At 40.8% G+C, this 25712-nt stretch overlaps 1 protein-coding gene across 3 annotated transcripts in view; it reads right to left on the bottom strand.

Moving 5' to 3' along the window:
* RASSF8 (Ras association domain family member 8) overlaps positions 1-25712 on the bottom strand; it is a 358214-nt gene that overhangs the window by 215039 nt on the left and 117463 nt on the right. Inside the window, exon 2 of one of the 3 annotated variants that reach the window (XM_069228595.1) lies at positions 11920-12011. The exons of 1 other annotated variant lie outside the window; for it this stretch is intronic. The gene's annotated coding sequence lies outside the window, so the exon portion shown is untranslated. Of the gene's footprint in view, positions 1-11778; positions 11800-11919; positions 12012-25712 lie in introns of those variants that run through there. One more of the 3 variants, XM_069228598.1, reaches the window with a different exon arrangement.

Genomic DNA, 25712 nt, shown 5'->3' with positions numbered 1-25712 from the left:
CCCTAATGGTATCCCAATGGCAATGTGTAAACAGGATACTTCTTTCTGGGTCGACCACTTGGTAAACCTTTTTGACTATTGTGTTTAGTCCTCAAGGATTTCTGAGTCGTGGCGCGGGCAATTATTCATCCAATCTATAAAAATGGCGTAAGGTCTGATCCAGCCGACTTTAGGCTGATAGCCCTCCTTGATAACAAGGCCAAGCTCTATGCTAGTCGTCTTCTAGAAGAACTCCGATCCTGGGAACATTCGAAGGCCCTCATTCCCATCAACCAAACGGAGTTTTCACCTTCATCGGGTACGTCCACTAACCTATTAGCCTTGTCCATTTTGATGGACAAGGCTCATTCATCGGGTTCAGTGTTGCACTGTTGTTTCGTTGGCTTCAAGGCAGCTTTTGATCGGGTTCCCAGGAATACTTTATGGGTGAAACTTCAGAATTGGGGAATCCCCCTGGTGCACCTGGGAGCCATTATTGAATTACACACTGCCACATGGGTCCATATTAAAGTATGAAATGATTGTTCAGTCTCCAGGAAAATTCCAACTTTTCATGGAGTGAAGCAGGGTTGTGATCTTGCTCCCCTGCTTTTTAACCTGTATATTGCCGATTTGTCACCTTATGTTGACGCTGTTAACTCACACACACACAAAATTGGGGGCCTTTGGCTTAGTCACCTTCTTTACGCTGATGACTTGGCAATGTTCAGTTACACCAGTTGGCCTTGTATACTGCCACAAACCACTTGGAGGTAAATCTGCTCAAAACCAAAGTGGTTTCTTTTGGCAGGAAAAAGAAACCCGGGGGACAGCTGGTTTTATACGACTAGTAAATTAACTTCAGATACATCTTATAAACATCTGGGAGTGCATTTTGATGCCAGGGGCACCTTTGTTATTCATCGGAAAGAGATTGAGGTCAAAGCGGCAGCTCTGCAAGTCGCCTTTTCAAAGCTAGCTAGTTGTTTGAGGTGTCCGAGCCTGCTCCCATTATTGAAAGTTATGAGAGTTAAGACCATCCCCGCATTGTCCTATGGCCATGACGTTATGCTGGACATTGGGTCAAATCTGTTACATTGGCTAGTTACTAGGATTTATAAGAGGGTCTTCATCTTCCTCAATCTGCATCACACTTACAGATGCGGTTGGAGTTTGGCCTTTCAGAACAGCGAGCAGAAGGAGCTGGTGCTTTTCTAAAACTCTGCTATAAACTGCGCTAGTGCAGGGTAGTAAGTCTAGAATCAGTGTTATGGCTTGAAATCAGTGCGATGGAGGTGAAAGGGTCCCATTATTGTTTTTTGATTGACTGCCGACAGTTACTAAATGTCGAGGAGCTATGGGCTGCTAACCTTTCACAATCCTCATTTAAACGGGGTATACAGAAGATTATTCACCTCTTGTCCTATCATTCTGTTCGAGCTTTTCTCACTAAGTGTAAACATGTCTGGTCTGTTATTAATTCATTTCGGCCTGATACCCCTGTTAGTTATTTTTCCTGCACATATGGCATCCATCTGAAAGGGAAACTCATGGCTCCAAGGATGGGCGATTGGGTCTTTCTGAAGCATCGTCCCATATGAATCTTAGTTCCAAGGGAGGGTGTTAAGTGCAGGGGGTGTGGTACTGTGGAAGAATCCATGGAGCATGTGGTCTGTTTGTGTCCGTCCCTGCTTCTGGAACGTAGAACCCTACTGTGGAATAAGTAGAATGAGCTGGTGGTCTGCTCCTGTCGACAAGCTGTCATAGCGTCCTTGGATCCCAGTAATACAATGCTGAATGTTTTACTGATTAAATTTATCAGGGCTGCGCTAGCTAAATTTTACCAGGGTACTGTGAGCATAGTTTAACAACCCCTTGCTCTGTTGGATTTGAGCTACTCCTGTGTACCAACTGGGTTTTTCTTTCGGCACCTTGTTTTTTTTTATTCCAGGCTGGTGGGTTTTCTAGTGGTTGTTCACTAAGCGCACTAAGATACTAAGGGACGGTTTCTGTTGCCAGGTGGGTGTCGAGACTGCTAGGGGGTTGATCTTGTTTACTGTTTTACATTTATAGTGCAGCATAGTATATTATTAACCATGTATTTATCAGTCACATGTTTGTTTTACTTCTAAGCTTACCGGCAATGATGTTTTTTTTTTAATTTTGTATTTTGATTGACTGTTTCAGGTTTTTAATTGTAATGGATTTTAATATCTGTATAATAAATACACAATCCTACCCTTTCCAGCATCTTGCCACTTGTTGGTAGACTTTCTAAAGGAGGAAGATGTGTTGTGTCTTACTAATCATGTGTTCTATGTATCCCTGCTCCACTCAGATTATGATGCTTCGTGGAATGTTGCTGTATCACTTGGAGTGCTGACGTGATAGTTACACAAGTTAATATGAGGGGTGGTGAGTAGGGAAGAGCCATGCTCCTGGTGGGGTATTGTGCACATGTATATTTGTAATTTATGTGTAAATGAACGATAACTGTGTGTACTACAGAATCTACGCTCGTTAGTCTGCACAATGGACTTCATTTCAGGAGGCTTCAATCAATTACTTAAGGTCTTCCTGAAGGAGGGAATGACTTGTTTAATTTACACATCAATGGTGCACCTTCCACAGGGAGGTCTGATGTCTTGTGGGCCAGATTAGATAACTTCTATGTAGTCATTGGTTGGAAGGTGATGAAGGTGGATAGAATAGCAGATGGGGTAATGGTGGAGTAGGATAATAGGATAGGGATTTTTAGAAATTGTGCCCTCGGTGTTTGTGATTTTGATCTCAAAAACAAGAAAAAAACTTTGAAGTGCTGATTGGTTACACATGAAATGATTTTCACAGCTTCCGGGTTGGCCAATTCCAGGTAGATCTTAATAATCCCTTTAGTTTAAGGATGTGTTTGAAAAGGTAGAACTTTGTCGACCATCTTCAAAGCTTTGTTGCAGTTCATATGCCTTTTGCAGTGGGCCTTGTCCTAATCTAGCTCTGATAGCTGACACCGCTGTTCAAGAGTACAGTACAAGTGGTATAATTCAGCTCAGAATCCTCACCTGTGCGCCATTCCTTTACATTTGATGCCTGTCCTTATTTTTCTGGTTACGTTTCTGGTTCTAAATGGGTCAAGCTAGTCCAATGTAGATGAAATATTATGGTAGAGATAGCCTAGCCAGGCTCAGGGTCAGAGGCATCTCTTTAGAGGTTACTATCCTGTAGTTCCATAGTAAAATGCGTTGAGAATTTCTGCTGCTAAGGGGGACTAGAATAGAAAATTTGAAAGGTTGAGGGGAAAAAAAGTTGGACATCATCACTGCGAATTAACTGACAGGTTGATTGAAGCATCGTTATGTGTGCAATGTACGTCTTTCTGTGCCAGGCTGTGTGCAGCGATCAGATACTGCCAAATTGATACCTATGACCTGCATATTCCCAAGGACAGCTGAGGATGATTATGATTCTGGATTGTCGGCACACCGGCTGAAGTCATCATAGCCAGAGTTAGTTTGGTCTGTAAGAGTACAGTCCCTTCTAGAAATTTGTCAGATTAGGAGCTGCACAAAATAACAATTAACAAGCTGAGTTAATGGTGCTGTGGGTAATTATGGAGTGAAAGTACGTTTGGAGTTCTGTGCAGGTAAATTGAGCAGTATGGACTGCACCTACTCACCCCCTCTCTGAGACACGCTATTTCTGTGGAAGATCTTGCCTTCTCCAGATATGAACTTTTAGAAGATGGTGGCTGCACTAACCATGAACTATGTTTCCGTTAGCCTACAAACTGAGTGTTGGTATTCACGAGGCTGCTAGTAAGTGAGAACTGGATTAAGCTGGAAATTTGAGTTTGCTAGAAAGCTAAGCGTGTGGAGAGAGTCCGTTCCAGTGATGAGCATGACTCTGGTTGGATGCTTAAGCAGGAAAGAGTGTTTTAGGAGGCCGCTGAGACTACTGCTGGTGATTTTGAGATCAGAGTAATTGAATCCGGGACGACCTTAAGCTTCCAGGAACACACTACCTCTAGATCAGAATATAGCATTTCTCCACAAAATGTGTTACTGACCACCAATTAAACAAATTCTTCAGTCATATGCGATAAGCCAATCACACCCTGCACCGAGATCAAAGAGCCTAAGAGTCACCCTTGACTCAAAGTAAGCCTTGACCCCGAGATGAATTTTGAGTTTGGGACATCTCATTATTACTTCCGCCTAGTGTGTCATATCCTACTTTTCACCCAGGAGAACACCTGTTGGCTTGTTAATTCAATCTAACACAGCCCCCCAAAACATCAAAACTCTATTATCCCTGAACTGTGAACAGCCAATCCAAACTCTATCTGTAAATGAGCAATGCCCCTGACGCTGAACACAATATCCTTGAATGAACCCTGCATTATTTCAAAGCCTAATCCCTAATCTCAGACTTGCTGCAGATTGACCAACACTACACAATCCAAGGACCAGAGCTATGGAAAGCATAATCTATGGCCCCTTCATTGAGATCAACCATTTTGCCTTCAGAAAGGAAATGGAAACCCCACCTTTTCAGACCCCTTTTTCTGCTGATTCCATCAAGGCAAAGCATTCTCACTTTACTTGATAGTGCTGTGGTGTTCGTTATTCATCCATGCCTAAATGTAATCATTCATTGATTCATTCATTCATTCTCCTGTGATATAATTCGCATCAATACATTTAGTAGTGTGGAATGGTTTGCACATCAACTCTCCTCTTAGCTATAGAAATAACTACAAAAGTATACTCATGCCATATGTAACACTGCCTATGGAAATCACCGTACAAAATCAACGCATTTTAACATTTGTCACGTTTTTACACATTTGAGCTGAAATGTTCCTGAAAAGCTAGATGAATTGCAAAGGCACACAACACCTCACACATGAAGAACTGTCACACTGCTAACTGGACTGCAGCCATTTGAACAGCCTGTTGACTGTACACAAAAAATCAAACTCTCTCCGGCACTGGCCGTTTAGAGAGCTTGGAGAAATCATTGCTCTTCATTCTGCTCGTCAAAAATGTTCCACATAGCATCAAATGCTATAATTTCCCAAATCAAGAAGTTTACAATACACAACAGAAACAAAATCACCTCAAACATGAGCCTAAGAATTTGGATAACAAAAAAGGCCTGTCTTGTGCTCAACTCTGCGTGCTAATGTTTGTCCAGACTGCAGACATAGACATTTAGGCACAAACACATGTGGTTTAGATAAACTTAGTTTCTAAAAGTAGAACAGCTTCAGTCTTGAAGAGAGTATCCCAGCCATTTACTACCCGACAAATACCAGTAATTACTTTCTTCTGGCAATTTCAGTGACTGGGAAACTAAAGAGATCTATTTGTGCAAGCATAAAAATAAAAATAAAAAAGAAACCTGGGTGCCTCTGTAGATTGGGGCTGTAGGGCAGCTTTACAGGACCCTTCAGTAAGATGATGCTGGTGTTGATCCTTTTGGAATTCTGCACTATCATACAAGGCAAGGGCTTTAGGGCCACTGAATGTGGGCGCTTATGCACAACCGCCTTTTCTTTTTCAATGTTAGTTACCACACCTTTAGTACGATGATGCAAAAAGAAGGTATAGGACAATATGCAGCACACAAATAAATACATTTACTGATGACTAATATCAGATCCCTGGAAGTGTATCCGATATAGTGCTGAATAGTTCCTATTTAAAAGACAGGCACATATACTCACACGTGAATATCCAGGTTCTCCCTGACCACTCAGTAGGCCGTATATTCCTAGATACTAGTACCGAAGTAATGTATTGATCTAAATATCTTTTTCAATAAGGTTCTGGATTTTCCATGAACTGTGTTTGGTTGGCTGACTATGCACTGTTGCCCTTCACTAACAAGAGATCTGTTAAATGTCCATTGTACTAACTGGCATGTTAGTTAATGTGATATTTAAATGGGTTTGGGCCAGATTAATATATTTGTAGTGTGTTATGTCACCTCAATGAGCTGGGTGGTTAGTTATCCTTTGCTAAGCCAATGCAGAATGGTTTCTAGGCAGACATCACTGCATGTAATTATTATGCGATTTTGTACTCCTGGGGCTGTGGTGTGTTTAGGCCACATTAACTAAATGGATTCAAGATGCATCAAGTGGGCATTCGGGTGTCATGAATTTGTCTAGTCTCTTCTGTTTAAAAAAGGTAAAGTATTTGGTACTTGTTGTCCAGAGGGTATTGTAGAGTGGAGCGTATCATTGGGAATCTGATGATGCACAACTAGTGGCATATACTACAAACTAGTTCTGGGCAATCGCAACTATTCACCAAACCTAAGCAGTTGTGCCTCCAGAGCTCTTGCTCGTCTCAATTTCGCATCTCCAGCCCCTCACAAATTCTAACATTAGTCAAAAGAACAAATGCATAAACCCCTTGGCCTGCCACACAACATTTTCAAACTACAGAAGGATTTCTTTAATCGAACCTGCACTTTCCCTGGCAGCACAACTTATGTTTCCACAAGATGCTTGCTAGAACGCTTCATCAATTCAGGTCTTTTGAATTAGAATTTTGTTCAGTAGTTCTGTAATGTGCTATCCAAATTAATCTCTGCTGTCCAGTAGCAGATCTTCATAGATATCAGAGATCTTTAGTTTCTCCGAGTTTCCTAAAATGTGTATTGGATGAAGGATAAAGTAGACTAGGAGATCAGCCAGTGCACCAAGAAATAGGTTTAGGCATTCCAAATCTTTAAATATGGATAGATACGACTCCCTTCCTAATCATAACTCGGTGTTGGTACTCCACATAGTCCAACACAAAAGGGTCACACTGTCACATATTGCCAGATTTACAGTTTGTCTTTTATTCGTCGCAGTTTTATAAAGCACTACACCAGAGCAAAGAAAACAGCCCAAAAACGTTGCATTAGTGCTGGAAGAAAATACACGCCCCATAATATTATTTAAAATGCAATGATTTTACTCTGACGAATTTATTGTTCTAAGTAGACAGCTCATTAGCAGCAGACTTGTAAGCACTTATAAAGGCATGTGGCTCGTATGCACACAACAGGACCCACTCACAACCATATGTGAACTAAATAAGGATGGCATTTACTGAATGTTGCCGTGAAGATTTGGAGCTTCCCTGGTTCTTTTCACAGCCACAGATCGGACAGCAGCAGTATTTGAAATGTAAAAGAATACATATCCTGGTAATCTCGAAGACAGATGACAAAACAAAATGTGGTATGAAACATATTCCTGAGGCACAGGCCTCAAGGCACTTAGGGCCAGATGTAGCAACCCTTTTGCGAGTCGCAAACGGCGAAAATCGCCGTTTGCGACTCGCAAACGTGGGTTTGCAATGCACAAATGCATATTGCGAGTCGTTACCGACTCGCAATATGCATTTGCGACTCGCAAATAGGAAGGGGTGTTCCCTTCCTATTTGCGAGTCGGAGTGGTATGCAACTCCATTTGCGACCGCGTACGCGGTCGCAAATGGAGTCGCAGTTACCATCCACTTGAAGTGGATGGTAACCCACTCGCAAACGGGAAGGGGTCCCCATGGGACCCCTTCCCCTTTGTGACTGGACCCCATATTAATTTTTCAGGGCAGGGAGTGGTCCAAGGGACCACTCCCTGCCCTGAAAAATCCGAAACTAAAGGTTTCGGATTTTTTTGAAATGCAGCTCGTTTTCCGGTGGGGAAAACGGGCTGCACTTCAAAAAAAAAAAATGCTTTATTTAAAAGGCAGGTCGCTAACATGGAGGCCTGCTGACGTCAGCAGGCCTCCATGTTAGCGAGTGCCTATACTCGCAATGGGGCCGCAATTTGCGACCCACCTCATGAATATTCATGAGGTGGGTCATTGCGACCCCATTGCGAGTTGCAGTCGGTGTCTCAGACACCGTACTGCATAGCAATTTGCGACTTGCAAATTGCGAGTCGCAGGGACTCGCAATTTGCAAGTCGCAAATTGCTTTTTTTGTACATCTGGCCCTAAGTGCCACTTCATGCTGTACAGTATATGGAAAATTGGCTAACGAATTTCTTATATATCAAAAGGGGCTACCTAGGCCTAGAGCAAGTGAAAAGACGTGGATAGTGTGTTCATACGTTTGAACAGAATGCCAAGCAGTACCCAAAGTATGCAGGGAGGATTTGAGGTATCATTCTTATGGCACTGGAACTCTAAGGTACTTATGTGCTTAGAAAAAAGCATGGCCAGCTAAGATATGGGACGCAGGCTAAAGGAAGGAAGAACTCTAATGATGGTAAAGTAAAATAGTCAAGCTTTATGTTTTTTAACATAATTTCAGCATTTGCATGTATCCCTAAGACCCTGGAGCAGGCCATTCCACTATCAGACCCATTTACTGTCATTGGCTTCCCTGTGCTGATGTAGGTTAACGTTTGAGAATGTCAGTTTACAAGCAGGTGTGGACTATAGCTGTCTGCAAGATAGGCATCAATAGAATCGTTTATTCGAGTGCTTTGAAGTATTACCAAGAACATTTTAATGGACCAACATAAGTAATTTAAAGTGTATTCTAGCCTTGGTCAATAGTTGCATGTTGTTTCGTCTTGAAAAACTTAAAGTCTCCTTAGAGACTCCAAGATATGGATGACACTCCCCAGTACCTTCCCTGCATAACACGGAAGGAAAAAAGGTATAAAATGCGAAAGCCACGATCTTCAGGAGGGAAAACTACAGGCAGAAAACCTCTTCAGTGATTTAAGCTGCCACTGAAGAACAATGTCTCAAGATATCTATTGCCTGACTGCAAACGTGAAGTGCGGGGAAACTGAAGCCAAATCAGACAAAGCAATAAGTCTTCAACTTTATGGCAACGCAAAGGATTTCCTCTCTTAGTAACCTTATAAACCTGAAATGAGGAAATGACCTACAGAAACAAGAAATTATATCCACCATGATGTATTGGGGAAATTATTGAAACGCCATTTGGAGCATTCATCTTGGATTCATGTATTTTGTTATTAATGAGATCTGCTTCGAAATAACAGGTATCTATAAAAGTTTTAAAGACCTTCAAGAATTGGTAATGATGAAAAGTGAGAATGAGGTATTAGGATTTCATATAATTGATTATGGAAAGTAATCAAGTATTCAACACTAAGCTCAACCCAAGAAACCCAAGTGTTAAGTTTTTTGTTTTTTCTGGATGCAAAGCGCCATGCTGCACCCGGGTTAGTAAGTGGGGATCCCTGAATTATTAGTGGCCTCCTCAATATCATAAGGAACAATAGAGGGAGCTCTTGCAGGGAAAAAAATGTCTGCCATCTAGGTTTCAAGAGGTAATCACATGTATGACTTGACCACCCTGCGACCAAATGTTTCATGACTTGGCAATGTCTTATTGAGATAAGAATGAATGTATGTTGACTCCCTAGTTAGAAGCTAAACAGCTCCCAGCCCAACCATACTAATCCTTAGCAATCCTGTACTCCCAGAGCCACTCCTTTGGCTGAAAAGGGAGCACATCACCAATAGGGTCTGGTATGCCCCTATCCTGCCATGGATGGTCACTGTAGCTGCCCAGGCCTGTGGGGAGCAAACCCAGGACTGGTGCTGGCAGAGGCATGGCTGGATTGGTGTGTCTGGATGCTCTAATATATGAAAACAGGCCTGGCGGTAGCCCAAGCTAAGCTGCAGAAGGTAGAATGGAGACCAGTGAATGGAGGAGCATGTCCAACTCAATGGAACACAATATCACGGTGCTCAGGAATGAATCCAGCAGCAGCCCATGAAGTGCCACTGGGACCATGTCCTTACACCCCCTCCCTACTTGAGAAATGAGACCTGGTGCCGTGACAGTGAGTGTTGGGACTGATTGACTGCTGTGATGCAGGGGCAGAGGAGCTTTCCCAGCTCACCTTCTCACGGCATTACCCCTCCAGGCAGTTGAATTTTTTTCTTTAAAAAAAAAGACTTCAGCTTGGCAATAAATCTGAGGAATGAGGTGTATGGGGGGTGGCTTTGGCTCTCCCTCGTGCCTCCCATGCTTAACTGAAGAGAACTTTCAACACTGGTGACCATTAGAGCAGGAAAGAGGTGTCAGTCATCATTGCCAGAAAGAGACAGTGGGCTGAGACAGATGGGAGAGTCAGTGGACCCCTCCTTTGTTTCCCCTGCCACAGGCCTAGTCCAGGACCATAGCACTCACTGATCATGTCCAGCCTAGAAATAATAGTAACTGATAGCCACTAGATGAAAGGGAACAAGGACCTGCAGCTGTGAATCATCTATGAAGGATGTGAGTAAAAGGTTAGGAGAAGACTTGGTCACACAGATGACTGACAATACTAACATTCAGAGATGGTGCCAAATCATGCCCTGTTTAACAAGAACATATACTGATACACTGTGATGCTAAATTGTCCAAATGGACAAGGACAAGAATTCATTCCCTGTGTATCAGGGAAAGATTGACAAATACACAAGCCCTCCCAAAACAAAAGTGTGTAACCAGCCCGAGTCCCTGAGGGTGTGGTGTGTTTGACTCATCCTCAGAAACTGTGTATCCAGAAATAATCATGAAAGCAATTCAGAATACCTGAAAAACCCTGGAAGATAAAGCAGACATGGTTGGCTCAGGGGTTTCCCTAGTAATATAAGACATTCAAAAGCTATCCGACTACATAAGGAAGCAAAGAATCGAATACCTACTGCTGAAGATGAATTGCACACTCTCATTATGGAATTCAAGAAATTTAAAACTCCTCCAATGCATCTGGTTCAAAAAGTGGAAGATGTGGAGGGTAGGTTCAGGAGGAATTATCCAGGGCTAGTGGATACTCAAAATAGCAAGTGAACACAGAGATGTTTGGTGTGAGATACTTATCTTCCCTGACCATATCATAAAAGTGCAACAATACTTTGATTTATTTTATGAAGTCAAACAAAACCTGAGAGCAATGGAACCTTTAATTTATTCTGATATGCTCAGCCAAACATAAGGTACTGCACAAAGGAAAATCAGTTCTTTGAAACGTCTGAAGTGCATGGGAATGGGTGGAGGAACGAACAGACACCCACGGGTAATCAGGGGACCGTGGGTTGCCGGGTGGAAGGCCAAATGAGGCGGGCAGCCTCATCCACCAAAGGAAAGGCGACTGAGCGGCAGATGTAGATGATGGAAAGGCGACTGAGCAACAGATGTAGATGATGGAAAGGCGACTGAGCGACAGATGAGGGTGATGGCTGGGTTTGAAATGGTGCAAGACAGAGCAGGGAGGCTGCCCCCTTCCATGCAGGGTCCAGTGACGATATTGAAAAAAGATCAACCGCGAGGGCCAATGTCTGCCTGCCCATGACAAACAAGCAGTCTCCCTATAAAAGTGCCTCGGTTTGCTGGATGACCGGGTTTGCAGAGTGGTGCCTGGTTGCCTAGACGCAGCCAGCAGCATTTGCCTTTTATAACTGGGTTACTGACATTAACACTGAACTAAGCAGCCTGACAGGACACCAAACTGAGTTGAAATCTTCATGTTGACTTTCAAGAATGACAGATGTTTCACATCGGGATTTATGGACTGGGGACAGTTGGAAGTTGGGGATGGTTGGTTGTTGTGAATTGCAGAACAAATGGACCTTGATAGACGCGACAGGAAACCGCGCACGAATTAGGTATTGTCATAGGTATGCTATCACAATCTGACTTTAAAGCCGTTGCACAGAACATCAATGGCGTGAATAATATGTGTAAAAGAGGAACAGTAGGACATTGCGTCAAAAAGCGCCGAGAATGTTTCTTTTACAGGAAACACACCTACCAGGCACTCACTTTAAATTTTTGGGCCAGTACGGCTGTCACAGAGTTTATCACTTGGGTTCCACGAGGCCACGAAGTAGCGATGGTTCTGAAACAACATTAGATCGTGTTCATCCCCACACAAGATAGCTCAGACTAGAAGCTGCCCCTTACCTTTTCATCCTAAGCATGTGCAACACACGAGGTCACGGAAACCACTTCTCGGGATACGTCCGTGGCTTAGCGTCCCCGCTCCCTACGCCCTCCTACAAGAAAGAGAAAATAAGCCCGCATTAAACACAGTGAAGAGTGGCCTGCTCTCCCTTTTGCTGTGCCTTGATCAGCAGAATGAGGTTGATAATTCACCACAGTTATTCACTCGTTTAACTGATTAAAACACGCGTCATCCAATATCCAGAGGAATCGATCTTGCTGTGGAGTCCGTGGTTAAGAATGGGATGAGCTACAGCCAAACAAAGATGGATAGTTTTTTATTCAGTATGTCTTTCAGAAAGCAGATAAAATCTATTTTTTAACAAGTGTACACATTCGAGTCGAAGTTGTCCTTTCTAAATAATATAATCTCTTCTTCCAGGATTTTGATTTGGGAGAAAGACGAAGTATCTACTCTGAAATAATTGATCAGGTTTGCATTACATGATCCAGGGACGGCAATAGAGAATAAAAATGCGATATTCAACCAGATCTGACTGAGTTAAGCAGTAAAAGGCGCACTTTACTTGCAGTCAATAGATTCCTCAATGGACTAATAAGCCAATCACGCACGTTACCTCACTAGTGAAAGGTGAATGGTCTATACTCCATTGTAACAATAAACAATCAGTGGTCGCTAATTGATGGCAAAAGCCGGCTGACGGATCATTCGATTATCCTTTTAGTCACTACAGAAAGAGCCTTGCTCATTGACTAGTGTGGCCCCTGCTGCAGCTGATTGGCAGAGGCGTGACACCCGCTGCAGTGGCTGGAGGAGCGAGGACTGAGGCAAAGGGGTGGATTACTCATGTCCCAATGAATGCTCCGGTGACTCTGTATCCCTCTTGTGCCTCCAGCTGTCAGTTCCAGATGGACCTGTACTCACTGTTGTGCACATTTCCCGATCAAGCAGACATTCTGTGGCAGCGGGGGGCGGGGTTAGGGGCTCAGCACATGCTTGTGGGCCCTCAGAAACACATTCTAATAGTAATAACGACCTAGGTGGTGGTAATATCGTGAAGCGATTGTTCTTCTGTCATTTAGGGTACCTCGCCTCAGTTCGAGGTCCCCAATCCAGGGGATGGGCAATTATCGCCCACTTTCAAAGTCACCAACAGCTCACACCCACAAGCCAATATACAAACACGGACCAGAATCAACCACAAAGGGAAGTTAGGCTCAGAAAGTCGTTAAACCAACAACTCAATCGTAATGTAAAATCTTCACTTAAAGCTCTTAGATGGGGAACAATTTGAATTCATGGGACGTCACAATTGGAGGAAGACAGCGATAAGGCTTCACCCTACAATACTAAACTGTGGTCAACCGTATAAAACCCCAAGCCATGTCACCCCACGACTTGCTTGCGCTACCAAATGTTGCATCAGTGCCCTCGTGCGTACTTCATAGCTGTTTTCATGCACTGGTGCCACAGAAAAGGATCCCTACTATGGACATAAATAACTTGAAGATTCTTTATAGAAACTTCCGCCAGCGTGAACTACTATATTTAGCAGGAAACACAGCGAAGCGTTCATAATGACAGCAATTAATGAAAAATCTTAATTACGCCTTATCTTCTCCGGTCCACTTTTTATCCAGCTGGGAAAGAAAGATAAGTTGCGTTTTTAATTTTCGCTTCTGCGTGCATGTGGAATGCTCGTTAATGAATTTAGATGTAACTTTATTTAATGGGCAATTATGTAGAAATGAAGGGTTCACGTGTGCGCATGTATCTGTATGAGTACGTGTCCTGGTGGTGGACACGGGGAACTGGAATCACAAAGAGGAACGGATGTGACCCAGAAAACAGTTTTCCTATTTTATTTCTGCACCTTTGGGTGGAACATCCACCCTGGTTTATATTACATTTGATATATTCTATATTGACCTATTAGATTCTTTGGGTGCCATACAATGTTATTCTTCTATCTTTGGACTCTGTAGCAGAGAGAGCTATTTAACCGCTGTTGGAATGGTGATGATTAAGAAACCAAGATTTGTATATTTCCAAAGCTGGAGATTGTGGCTTCTTTCTGCCAGGAGTTCCCTTTCTATTTCACTGAGTTCCTGATGGCTGAGTAAGTGATTTAAACTAAATTCCGTAGGAAACCAGACTGAATATCTTGGTCTACCAATAGCCTGAAGTAATTTATGGCCTCATTCTAAGTGATATGGTCCTTTCAGCTGCATAAACCCACCCGAGGACTTGCCGTTTACACAGGCTGATAAATCGTTTTTTTTAGCTCAATTGCACGTTTTCCACAGTACAGTGGGGCTAACGACTGTGGCCGTAATTTCTGCAAGTATTCCCTTTTTGACACTGTTCTGCCCACATACCTTTTTCCAGGTAGTAACTAGAGGAAACTGTTCATGGAAAAACACCAGCACTAAGTACAAATTCCTTGAAATCTGTGAGTGCAAAACCGGGCTCCAGCAAGGTTTGTGCATGATTTTACAGTTAATACAGCGCTGCGAATGAGTCCAATAGAGCGTTATGGAAATAATACTGGTAGTGAGTGCAGGCAGGGTTACAATTTGTTCCCATTTTATCTTTCGTATTCCCTATACACTGGAGGGTTTCTGTTTGCAGGAGCATTGGGTTCTTTCACTGGGCATAAACACATGAAAATCAATTACTAGTTGCAAAATATGTATAAGGTTGAAACATTTTTGACTGTTTCTGAAGAGGGCCACAAACTATAATCGATTTCATGAGAAAAATACACTTGATTAACTTTTGTGCAGGCGCTCCATGTTTTTAGGCTCTGGGAAGTGTAGAGATCAACATATACCCTTTTCTACACTTGAATAACTTTTGTTCAGGCACTCCATGTTTTTAGGCTCTGGGAAGTGTAGAGATCAACATATACCCTTTTCTACACTTGAATAACTTTTGTTCAGGCACTCCATGCTTTTAGGCTCTGGGAAGTGTAGAGATCAACATATACCCTTTTCTGGTCATGTATTGCTTCTTACATTATTGCTCCCGTATTCCTTTGGGTTTCAGACATGAAAGCAAGGATAGGACATGTCTCTGAACAACAGCACAGGTCTATGCTAATACTCTTTTCAAACAACCTTATAGGGTTCGTGGAAAGGTTCCTTCAGAAAACTAGGAGCCACTACCCAGAGATTAACAACACAGTAGAGAGCAACCAGTAGGAATCCCTAGGCGACCTGTTATTATGTCCGATGGAAAAACAGTACACAAATACCTTATGGTTACTTACAGATGTTTCTTTGCCATAGGATCATTTTGTATGGGCATACATTAACTGAAGGGTTGAGAAGGGGTTGTGAAATTATATGCTTAGGAATTATAATGTTTGACTGGCACATACCAGGAATTCATTCTTGTAACTCTCAACGAATTGTTAAGTCAAGAATCATCATGAAATTGTCAAAAGACCATGTACAAAACGGATATATACTCCAGGTTTTTATGACCCCACTCTACCTTTGGAATCTAACATGGATTATAGGCCTTTGTGTGGTAGGTATTACTGAAATCACATAAATAGAAAGCAGACCTGCAGACCTAGCAGCGAAGACCTGGAACTCCCTTCCCAGCCACCTTCGCGCCATACAAGACCACCTTCACTTCAGAAGGCAGCTCAAGACCTGGCTCTTCGAGCATTGACCCCGCCCCCCCCAGCGCCTTGAGACCCTTACGGGTGAGTAGCGCGCTTTATAAATGTGACTGATTGATGGAAACAAAACAATGTGTGTATGTGTGCACTCACCTTAATACTACTAGTGACATGTTTGAAACGAGTGGTAGAGCTCAAACCAGTTTATACAAAACAGTATATTTTAGGCAGACTGCCTAGCTGAATCATGCACACAACACAGCACCAAAGCCACGCAGAAGGCAAAGCAACACACTTCCACCTCAACAGCACAGCCTTGACTCACATTACCTTCTATCGCAGAGGCGATGGAACATAGTAGACTACATATCACTCTCTTGTGCATAACATGGCACCAAAGCTTTACAGTTACCAGCCAAACAGTAGACTCCACTCCTCAAATATGAGGCATGGACTCTTCATGCATTTTTTAACGTAACACGCAATAAAGGTCTAGATGTAAGTTAACATGAACACTGCCATTAAGAACATTAGTGAGTAGGGTTAAAGTACAGAACCTGGAAAGCAAACCTGCTTTTTTTATTTTTTTTAGCAAAGTACTCTTTACATTGTGCAGCTAATAAAATGTATGTGGAGTTGCAATTTCTTCTACGTGATTTAGCAGGCTGGAGAAAGAAAATTGCTATTGTATGATATTTTTCATAAACACTATCGTCTGGTAGGAAGGACAGAGAAAACAGAAGGAAGCTTCTCTGTATGTACTATTTTTTAGACAAGTAGTATTGTTCACTGTCCTTCGTATCAAAACCAGAGCCTGACATCAGTTGACCCATCCTTGCTCCATGTAGCACCTTGTATAAGAATGGTATATATGATACTGTTCTAGGGAATGAGAAAACATAACAAACCAGTTTCTTAATGGATGCTAAACAGAGTCCCAACTTAAATCCCAATTGGCAAAATAAAGTACACGGCGAGGCTTTACATGGCTTAATTTTATAACAAACTTAACTTTACAAACATGGTGCTAGACCAGTTGCCTTCAAACTCTCTAATGCTGCATCTCCCCAGCAGAAAAAAATTCACCAGGGTCCCTCCTTCAAAGTTTTCACAATTATTCTATGAGGATTTATACCAATTCTTAGTCTTAAAATCTCTGCTCTTAATCTACGGTTTGGTAGAGTGTCAGTATACAGAAAGCACTCATCACTGTGCCAGAGATTTAACATAAATTGAACCAGGGCTTTCCCCTGGAGATACTGCATATCTTGCTCTTTGGCTTAATTTCTTATTACGGTATAAAGTGAGCTCTTTGTGATACCTATCTGGGATTATCATTTCGGGGATCAAGACCCAGTATCCTGCATATTTCGTCCAGGTTTCATTTAACACACTTAGGGCCAGATGTAGCAAAGGGTTTTACCCATTCTGTGTCTATGGGAAAATGTGTTTGTACATTTGGCCCCTAGCCCACTGCAGCTCGCTGTGTAAGATCACATTTTTACACATCGAGATATTTTGCCTTTCTTCTTTCTTTCTTGCAGGTGTTGCCAGAACCTTACTGTGCGGCATAAACTAAATAATTCCAGGATGTTAATCCTGTTTCAATTCTAATTGCCTAGTTCATTGCTGATCTCGGTAACAACAACAAGCTTTTCAGGCATCTTCCTTCCTCGTGGTCCCAGTTCTATTAACCATTTATGCATAATAATTCAGCACTATAATAAAATTGTGGGCGAAATATAGCTACGTAGGTGGTCAGCACCGGTCGTAGGGACATGCCTCCATAATACTTGTTAAATCGTTTCACGCCACTTACTGATGGTAAAGATCTTGCTGTGAAGGCTTTGTTATGTTTTTTCCATGTCAGACTTTTTGCCATTAAGAACATTAGTGAGTAGGGTTAAAGTACAGAACCTGGAAAGCAAACCTGCTTTTTTTATTTTTTTTAGCAAAGTACTCTTTACATTGTGCAGCTAATAAAATGTATGTGGAGTTGCAATTTCTTCTACATGATTTAGCAGGATTTTTCACAGTTTCTAATTTTTTCTGCTCCAAATTCTACGGCGTTTTTACTGATTTTTTCCTAAATGCCAGCACCTTGGTCTCCTCCGTGTTTATCACCAGCTTTTCTTTATTGCAGTACTCTATAAATAAATTCAATTTTTTTTGGAGGCCTCTTTCCCTCATATTCATTATGACCAAGTCATCTGTGTATAGGCGGCAAGCTATGTTGTGAATGCAGACTTGGTATAACAGATAGAAGACTTGGGGGGATTTTCAATGTAACCAACGTTTCCCTTAGGCATGTCCCATCAACTGAATCAAAAGCTGCGCAGAAGTCAACAAAGCAATAGATCAAATTGCCCCTTTGCTCCACTGCCTTTCTTGCACATCACAGGCAAAGGGGACTTCTGTTAGACTCTACGCTAACAATGTTTTTTCTCATTTTTGACAGGCCGTCTTGTTTTTTGCTTCAGATGCTTCAGACATAACCTTCTAAAACACTTTAACTTGTTACTTTAGGGCAGCACTTTTGAGATCCATTTTAATTTCCTTGACAGCTTCATCACAGCAGTGAGAAGCATTCTTTTAACACATGAGCAACAAGGGATACGCCGCGGACTCGTGGTACAGGAATGATTTACAGAGGTATAACGTGTTCTTCTTTTTTTGACAAGGTTGAACCATCGGACAAAATAAAAATGTCAATGAAATGTAACAGTGCCATTAAAATCATCTCGAATCTGTAGGAACACCGGGTGTTTGGCAGATTTGTTGCTCTTCTAAGAAACCCATAGTTCATATATTAAATAAAAGCAAAAGACGTCACTGAATAAAACCACCACTTAGATGCAGTTTATCAGTATCATCATTGCAATACTTATTTGGACACGAAAAAGTTGGATACCTGTAACGTAAATAATGCAGATCAGTGTTTTCTGATGGTGCATGAAATTTGCCACTTTTTTTTTCTTACTACTGCAAAAGAGTAAAGTAAATAAAGCTATCTGTTTAACTCCTAGTGCAGTTGAGTCTAAGGGGAGAACAATTGAAACAGAGATTTTGATAAGCCTTTCCTGAAAAAGGAATCAACGTTGAATCACTGAAGATAATTAAACACCTTTCCATATAGTTGAAAACACGTTTCAGTTATTTCTGTGAGGTTTCCACATTTTTAGATATTCAAGTACAGAAAGCTGCCTTATTTATTGATGTCAGCCATTTGAAATATCGATTTAAAAAATAGGAGGCTCCTCCCCAAACCCACCCTTTATATTAGGAGAGTCAAACTTAGAAACATCATTTATTATAAAAATTGCCACTACTTTTTTTGTTGGTCATTGTTTTCAGGAATTTTGAAGATAAACCTTGGGCAAAATATAAACTGGCTGTGACCTAACCTAGCTCACATTGCAAAGATTGCATTTGAACAAGATCTTTAAAAAATAAGAATAATTTAACCAAATGAACCAAACGAACATTTCCATCCGGCTTTCATGTTTAATTTATGATACAGTTACAAATACTAAGCAACTTCCAAGTACCTCCTTGGATTTCTTAGCACTAAGCAGAATTTATGGAAATACAGTAAGCAAAGAAGTTGCATCTTCTGGGAGAACAGCCAAGCTTTCAACTTTTTTTCTGAAAGGGAAAATAATGTGGGTTGAAACAGAATTGAAGAGGTGTATGGTACCGGATGGTTGGATTCAGTACTGAGAAGTAACCACCATCTTGCCTTTGTTTCTGGGTCTTTAAGTCATGAGCAGACAATGAGTCTGGGATTTAAGAGTTCTGGTAGGATGATCCCGAACAAGTTTGTTTTTGGTGGAGGAAGGAAATTATAGATGATTTTTGACAGATTTAAAAGTTTTAATTGGATACAAAAGAAACCAATGAAGTTTGTTCAGTAGAGTGGATGATTGAAAGAAATATGCACCAGAATCAACGTAACCTGCTGCATTCTGCACCACCCAAAGCTGACGTACGTTGAAGTATTTTTTCCAAACATATATTTGTATGCAATAATGATAATGAATGTAAGTAATTTGTATGTTGGATCCAATATGCGAATGATAGGTTAACATGATTATAGTTGAAACAAGTATATTACGATGTACAGAAGCGTTTTCATTAATATGATTTTGCAATGCCACATTTTTGTGAAAATGCCATATTGGACAAGATTGGTGCTGTTTCTGTCATTCACTCCTGTACTCACCTCTACCATACTGTTTCACAGCACATCTCCTCTCCTCACAAACTACGCAGAGCGAAGTCAAGCTGATGTAGTGATTTTTCCACTGTTATGAATAGAACGTTTTGAATGAGATTTCTAGTGTTCCTAACTACTTGAAAACCTCAGGGTCCATTTATTGTAGTTCCACTGTATGGACTAGTCCTATCTATTAGTATAAAGATCCATTGTAATATGTTTCATATTTTGTTTGACATCTCCAGATGGCAATAGCATGGAAGGCGCTGAATGTTTTTTTTTTTTTTTTTTAAATGGGATAGAGCTTGTGTTAAGGTAATACGTTTTTAGTTCTGATTTGCAAAGAGAGTGAATAGTTTCGATCATAGATGATGAATTTGCTGTTGTATCAATTTATTATGCAAGAATTGTGTCTAGGAACCCCTTGATTTATGGGGTGAGCCAGGAGACTTTCCTGTTTACTACGGATGCTGCCCAACCTTTTTTCGGATTTCCCTGCTCATTTGAGACTAAGGGCCTGATTTAGATATTGACGGACAAGTTACTCCGTCACAACGGTGACGGATATCCCACCCGCCAAAATCTAAATCCCATTATATCCTATGGGATTTAGATTTTGGTGGACAGGATATCTGTCACTGTTGTGACAGAGAAACACGTCTGCTAATATCTAAATCAGGCCCTTAGACTGGTTTTCAGATTATTACTACTCTGTATAACTCTGCAATTGAACCTTTATGGCATTTATTCTTTATTGCTTAATTTTGAGATTTTTGTAATAAAACACTTTATCTTCTCCCTAATGTAGAACTCAGTTATTGAGTGGACCTAGTTACTTGTTTTAATACTCTGTTAATTAGATGTCACGAAAGGTGCCATTTTGTGCTTTTTTTTACAGTGGGGGAACCGTCCAGGGTACAGCATTCAGTTTCCATGAATTCTGAGGTGTCCTGAATATTGGTTTCCTTGAATGCTGGTGTGTCCCGTATATTGGGGTTCGGTTTTTGCTCCCACCATAAAGATAGCTCAGGGAGAGAACAATACAAATAGTTCCACAGTCATGGTAGAAGTCCACTTAGGGTGATAGAGCAGATGTTGTATCTGCTGAGTTGTACTCATATTTTGAGATGGGGAAACAGGAAGAAACTATCACAATTTACTGTCCCTAATCCAGACTCAAACAGCTTATCCAGCAAAATGTGGTGGTTGATTGTGGTCGACCTTGTCACATTGGGCTAACAGGTCTCAAAGAACTGAATATCTGCAACCTCACTTCCAAAAAGCTGCCTCACGATATCCATCTCATACAAGTGCACTTATTCTATTTCATGACCAGCACAATGTCCGTTTTGGTAATTATCTATAGTGCCAGTGAATTTCCTGAATTTCTGGAACCGAGCATTCATAAAAATTTCAGGAACTTTAGAGCAATGGAAGCAGAGATGAGGGGGTAATTACCTGGGATCAAGAGATGTTTTTTCAGCAGCAGTGTAACTATTTCAAGCTTAAGACCAGCCGGCGCCAGACTAGCACAGAGGGAGAAATCTAAGATGGTAAGACACTTCAACAGATCATTATATATATATATTTTGTTTATGGTTTTTAAAAATGTTTATTTTAAAATCGGAGTCTGACAAGCCAGTTACAACTTTTAAAAAAAGGACAGTGTCCCCCATGAGCTAGCTCCAGAGTTTGTGCCCTGTATTGGACAACAGGTTACAACTGCTGACCAGAGACTACCAAAATTTTAGCCTGAACCACAGTTTAGTCGGTCAAGAATATGTTTATTTTGACCTTAGTCTAAAACATCATAAAACCACATATATAAAATGTACCCTTTTACATATTGAAAAATCATATTCCATATTAAAAAAGCAGTTTACATCCCGTTACTAACTGTACACAAAATTCATACATCACATAAAAACATGTTAAGGACCTCATATTTAGCAATCTGAGAAAATACTTTTAACAGCCAACACGAATCTTCCTAAAGCACATGTCACATCCAATAAGCACATTCCTGTTAGCAATAATACTGCTTGCTTCCATTCATATATACCATATTTAAAAAAGGGTGGCTTTAGGATTGCTTTCCGAAGTGACTGCATCTTCAAAAACTCTACCGTGATGTGCAGGCAATCACACTTTACCTGCAACCCACAACTGCATTTTCCCAGCTCATCCATCATTACCAATGTGAGAGCTGAGATTTTCTTGATAAAATGTTTAGTCCTTACGTAATTATACTTACAGATTAATGTGTGAATTATTTTAATGATAATATTGTGTTTACAAGAATTGTGACTAACTGAATCTCCACCATCGTATGTAAGGCCTATATTTTGTCCATGCTAACTTAAGCTGCTGAAATAATCTTGTCTTTACAAGAGAGTGCATTTTTAACTAAAATAAATCATAGAATTAAATGTGTATTTAGTGGCCTCTGCTGGACTGAAGAAGAAGCAGAGGCACGGTCACTGTGCAATGCAAGCAGTATAAAATGTTTCTAGTGTGTTCCGTAGTTTGACTGACTTCATTGTTTGTAAATATGTTTCTAACTTGTATGTCTTTCCTCGAGGGAAAAGAAATGGTGTAGTAACATATTTTGTAATCGTTTTTCCTGTGACTTTGTATTGCGGTGGAGTGGAAACAATGGATCCACAGATGAAGTCCTAGAGATTCTATTACTTTATGATCTGTCACTTTGACATTTCATATTTTCCAGATAGTCTATTGACATTCTGGTTTCTTTATTAGTTTATGTCTGTTTAATACTGAACTTATGCTTAGATGGTTTAGTGTATCCTAAAGTCCAATATCTAAACCATCAACCCCTATCCTTATTCCTGTTCCTGTCCTGATGTTGAAGACTGATGTTGCTGTCCCACTGATGAAGTAGACATTGTTGCTGATTTCCATAGAGATTTGGTAAATGTATAAAATGTGAATTATTTGTCTCTGTTTTCCAGGTACCAGCTGCAAAAGTTTATTTACTGCGGCTCATTTTTGATAGTGCCATAGTTAGATGTTTTCTAAATTTGTGTTATTAAAACTTTTACATGAAGCCCAACATGTTAATGCTAATTAGTGGTTAATGAGACGTTACTCACATGCTCATGAATTTGTCTTTAATTTTTTTTTATCTTATCATTATCAGATGTATTCAATTTCTCTTGCTCAGATTCTGTTACTATGGTTTTGTGTTATAACCATTGAGATAATTTGTCTTTTTGTGTTGATTAAACTTACGATATATCCGGGATTCAAATTAGCCTTTATTGTTTCTCTAGCTGTATCATTTGTGTTTGAGAATTACTTTCGTGACCTTAGCGTTGTTAATATAGGGAAATAAACTATTAACTTCTTAATAAATTGGTGTGGTTATTGAGGTTGAATTAATTATCATATGTTATGTGATGTTTATGATGCATTTCGAATGACTTTTGTTCAAAACAGATTCGGTTTGGTTCATCGACCTAGTGTGTGAATTCCACTATCCAGTCCTTGGTGACTAAAAATATCGCTGGGGTTTTTCCGCATTAACAGTTTTGGAGGCAGAGGGTGGTTACATATCTTTTTGATTATGTCATTGCTTATGTCATAAATTGTGAAAAATTAATTGGTGTGTTTTTGATTATTATTTTTGAAGATGTTGTTCAAATTTGATAAAATTAGTTGCTAAATGCCTAAAGTGACTTTACTCGGACCTTGGAGGTTCCCTAGGTTGGTGGGATATGTTTTCAGAGTTCTGTTGATAGATTGAGTGACTAGAATATGCTCTTGCACAGCTTTAGCTAAACTTGCAGTTGATTGAGTTGTTTGTGAGATTTTTTTGGAGTGGGCATACTCCAGAAGAAGAAATAATGTTAAAAAGAGAGTTGGCGTACTCTGAAGTATGTGAGCAGGGAAGTCAGTGAACTTCACATGTGTGTGGCACTTGGTGCTCTGGAAAATTGTCCATGTGGTTGTTGATAAGACGGACCTCACAGGGTAGGTCTAAGACTCCAGAGTATATTTAAAAGTGTAACGAGACACTTAGATTTTGTTATAATTCGTCTATTTAGTAGACCAATCAGGCGTGGTTGGTAAGTCGAGTTTGCGAGTTAAATTGAGTGTTTGAATTTTTTTTACTGAGATTTGGCATGTTCTATGTGCACCAGGACTGTGTCCATTGATCAGTTGAGGGTGAAATTTGCAGGTCGAATTTTGCTTGCAAAACTGGGGAACTGTGAAAAAGAATAACTGCAAGAGCGAAAGCCGACAGTGAACCTTTCCTGAAGCGATTGTGTTACCTTACCTGTAGTAAATATACAAATGTATGTTTTTTCTTGGTTTTGAAGAAGTGCTTGCGATAAATTTTTGCATTAAGTTTGAGTGTTTCGAGTCTAGGAGGACGAGCCGCGAGACTGTGTCAGCCGCTGTGTGTAAGTGTGACGTCAGTGTTTGTGCCACGCTGGGAAAGGTTGGTTAGTGAGAAGTGTCGCACATGGATGGCTGGACAATTGTGAAGTGTAATTGGATGAGAAGGGTGTCAAAGAGGATTGTGGGATTGTAGTCACTTCCTGATTATCGATTTTTAAACTAGATTTTGTGAAAAATGATGTTTTTCAAAGCTTTAAAAAGTGCTCTTAGAGGAGATGAGTATATTCTGGCCAGGGAAGGAGAAATGTGTCCACCGAAGGTACTCCAGCATATATCATAATTGAGGAGAAAGGTACTGGAGCATGTCTTTGGTTAAAACACTGGATTAAGGGCCATATGTATGAACACATTTTCCCATAGACACAGAATGGGTAAAACCCTTTGATACATCTGGCCCTAAGATCCCAAAAAGGAAGGTTGTTTAGCTTTTCCTGAGAATGGTACACTTAATTTAAGAATTTTGGAGAATGTGAGACAGAAGATGTATGGTCTGTGACCTCCACCAAGGCCAGGTCATTTAGAAGCTTTAGCGATCTGGGAGCTAGTAGCTAGTCAGCAGAAGTCTTTGAAATTTGAGAGAAGAATGAGAAGGGCAGAAAAGTCACTAGCGGAGGCTAGGTGGGACAGTGAGTAGAGACAGTGGAGACATGATACCTTACAAGGTGTTCGATTGTTTCCAGCAATGTCAAAGGACAATGAGAAACATACAAATAAGGTTTCAAAGAAGTCTAAAAAGAGCTCTTCAACAGTCGAAGAGCAGACATCAAAAGAGCCTAAAAGGGTTTTGTTTAATGATGATGAATCAGACGATGATGAGTTTATTACACAGATTTTGAGAAATCGTCCATCACCATATGTGGCTCCAGAGGGCTCTAGTACTAGTGGTATAAATCCTACTGAACCGATACCACTTGTGGTGTCACCGAGTTCAGTTCAGAGTGATCATAACACAACTGAGAATTCTGTACAGGTTAATCCTGATGCAAACCAGAGTTCAGGACTGAGTTCACAGAGCTCAGGACAGACTAGTCCTTTAGGGCAAATGCCGATGTAGAGTAGCTTTAATCAGTCAACAGACAATAGACAGCTACCAGAGATTAATGTTCCTGAGATTTATCCCGATGTCCCGATTGTGAAAACAACTCCTAATTTAGTGTTATCTTCGGGTCAGAATCCACAGGAGCTGAGACTGATTCAGAAAGAGCCTACTCCGATATTGTTACCACAGATGGTATGGGAATAATGCAGTCTCAGATTGTAGAATCCAGAAGTCCAGATGCGATTTCAGTACCAATTACATTTGGTCCACCTATGCATTTATATGTCCAGGGCAACAGGGGTGTAGCAAATCAAATAGTTCAAAGTCAGAATGGGAACACTGGGTTAATGTCATCTACAGAACAGACCCTAAACAAGTCAAGATCTTTAATAGATTTGACTCCTGTTAGAAATTCTGAAATAACTGGATCATGTAGTGGCCAGGAGAGGAGATTATTAACTCCCCAATGTGTGAGTCCAAT

This window comes from Pleurodeles waltl, chromosome 4_1 (assembly GCF_031143425.1).
Source record: "Pleurodeles waltl isolate 20211129_DDA chromosome 4_1, aPleWal1.hap1.20221129, whole genome shotgun sequence".
Classification (NCBI taxonomy): Eukaryota; Metazoa; Chordata; class Amphibia; order Caudata; family Salamandridae; genus Pleurodeles; species Pleurodeles waltl.
The sequence above is the reverse complement of the archived record's forward strand: the minus strand, read 5'-3'. Positions and strand labels throughout refer to the sequence as shown.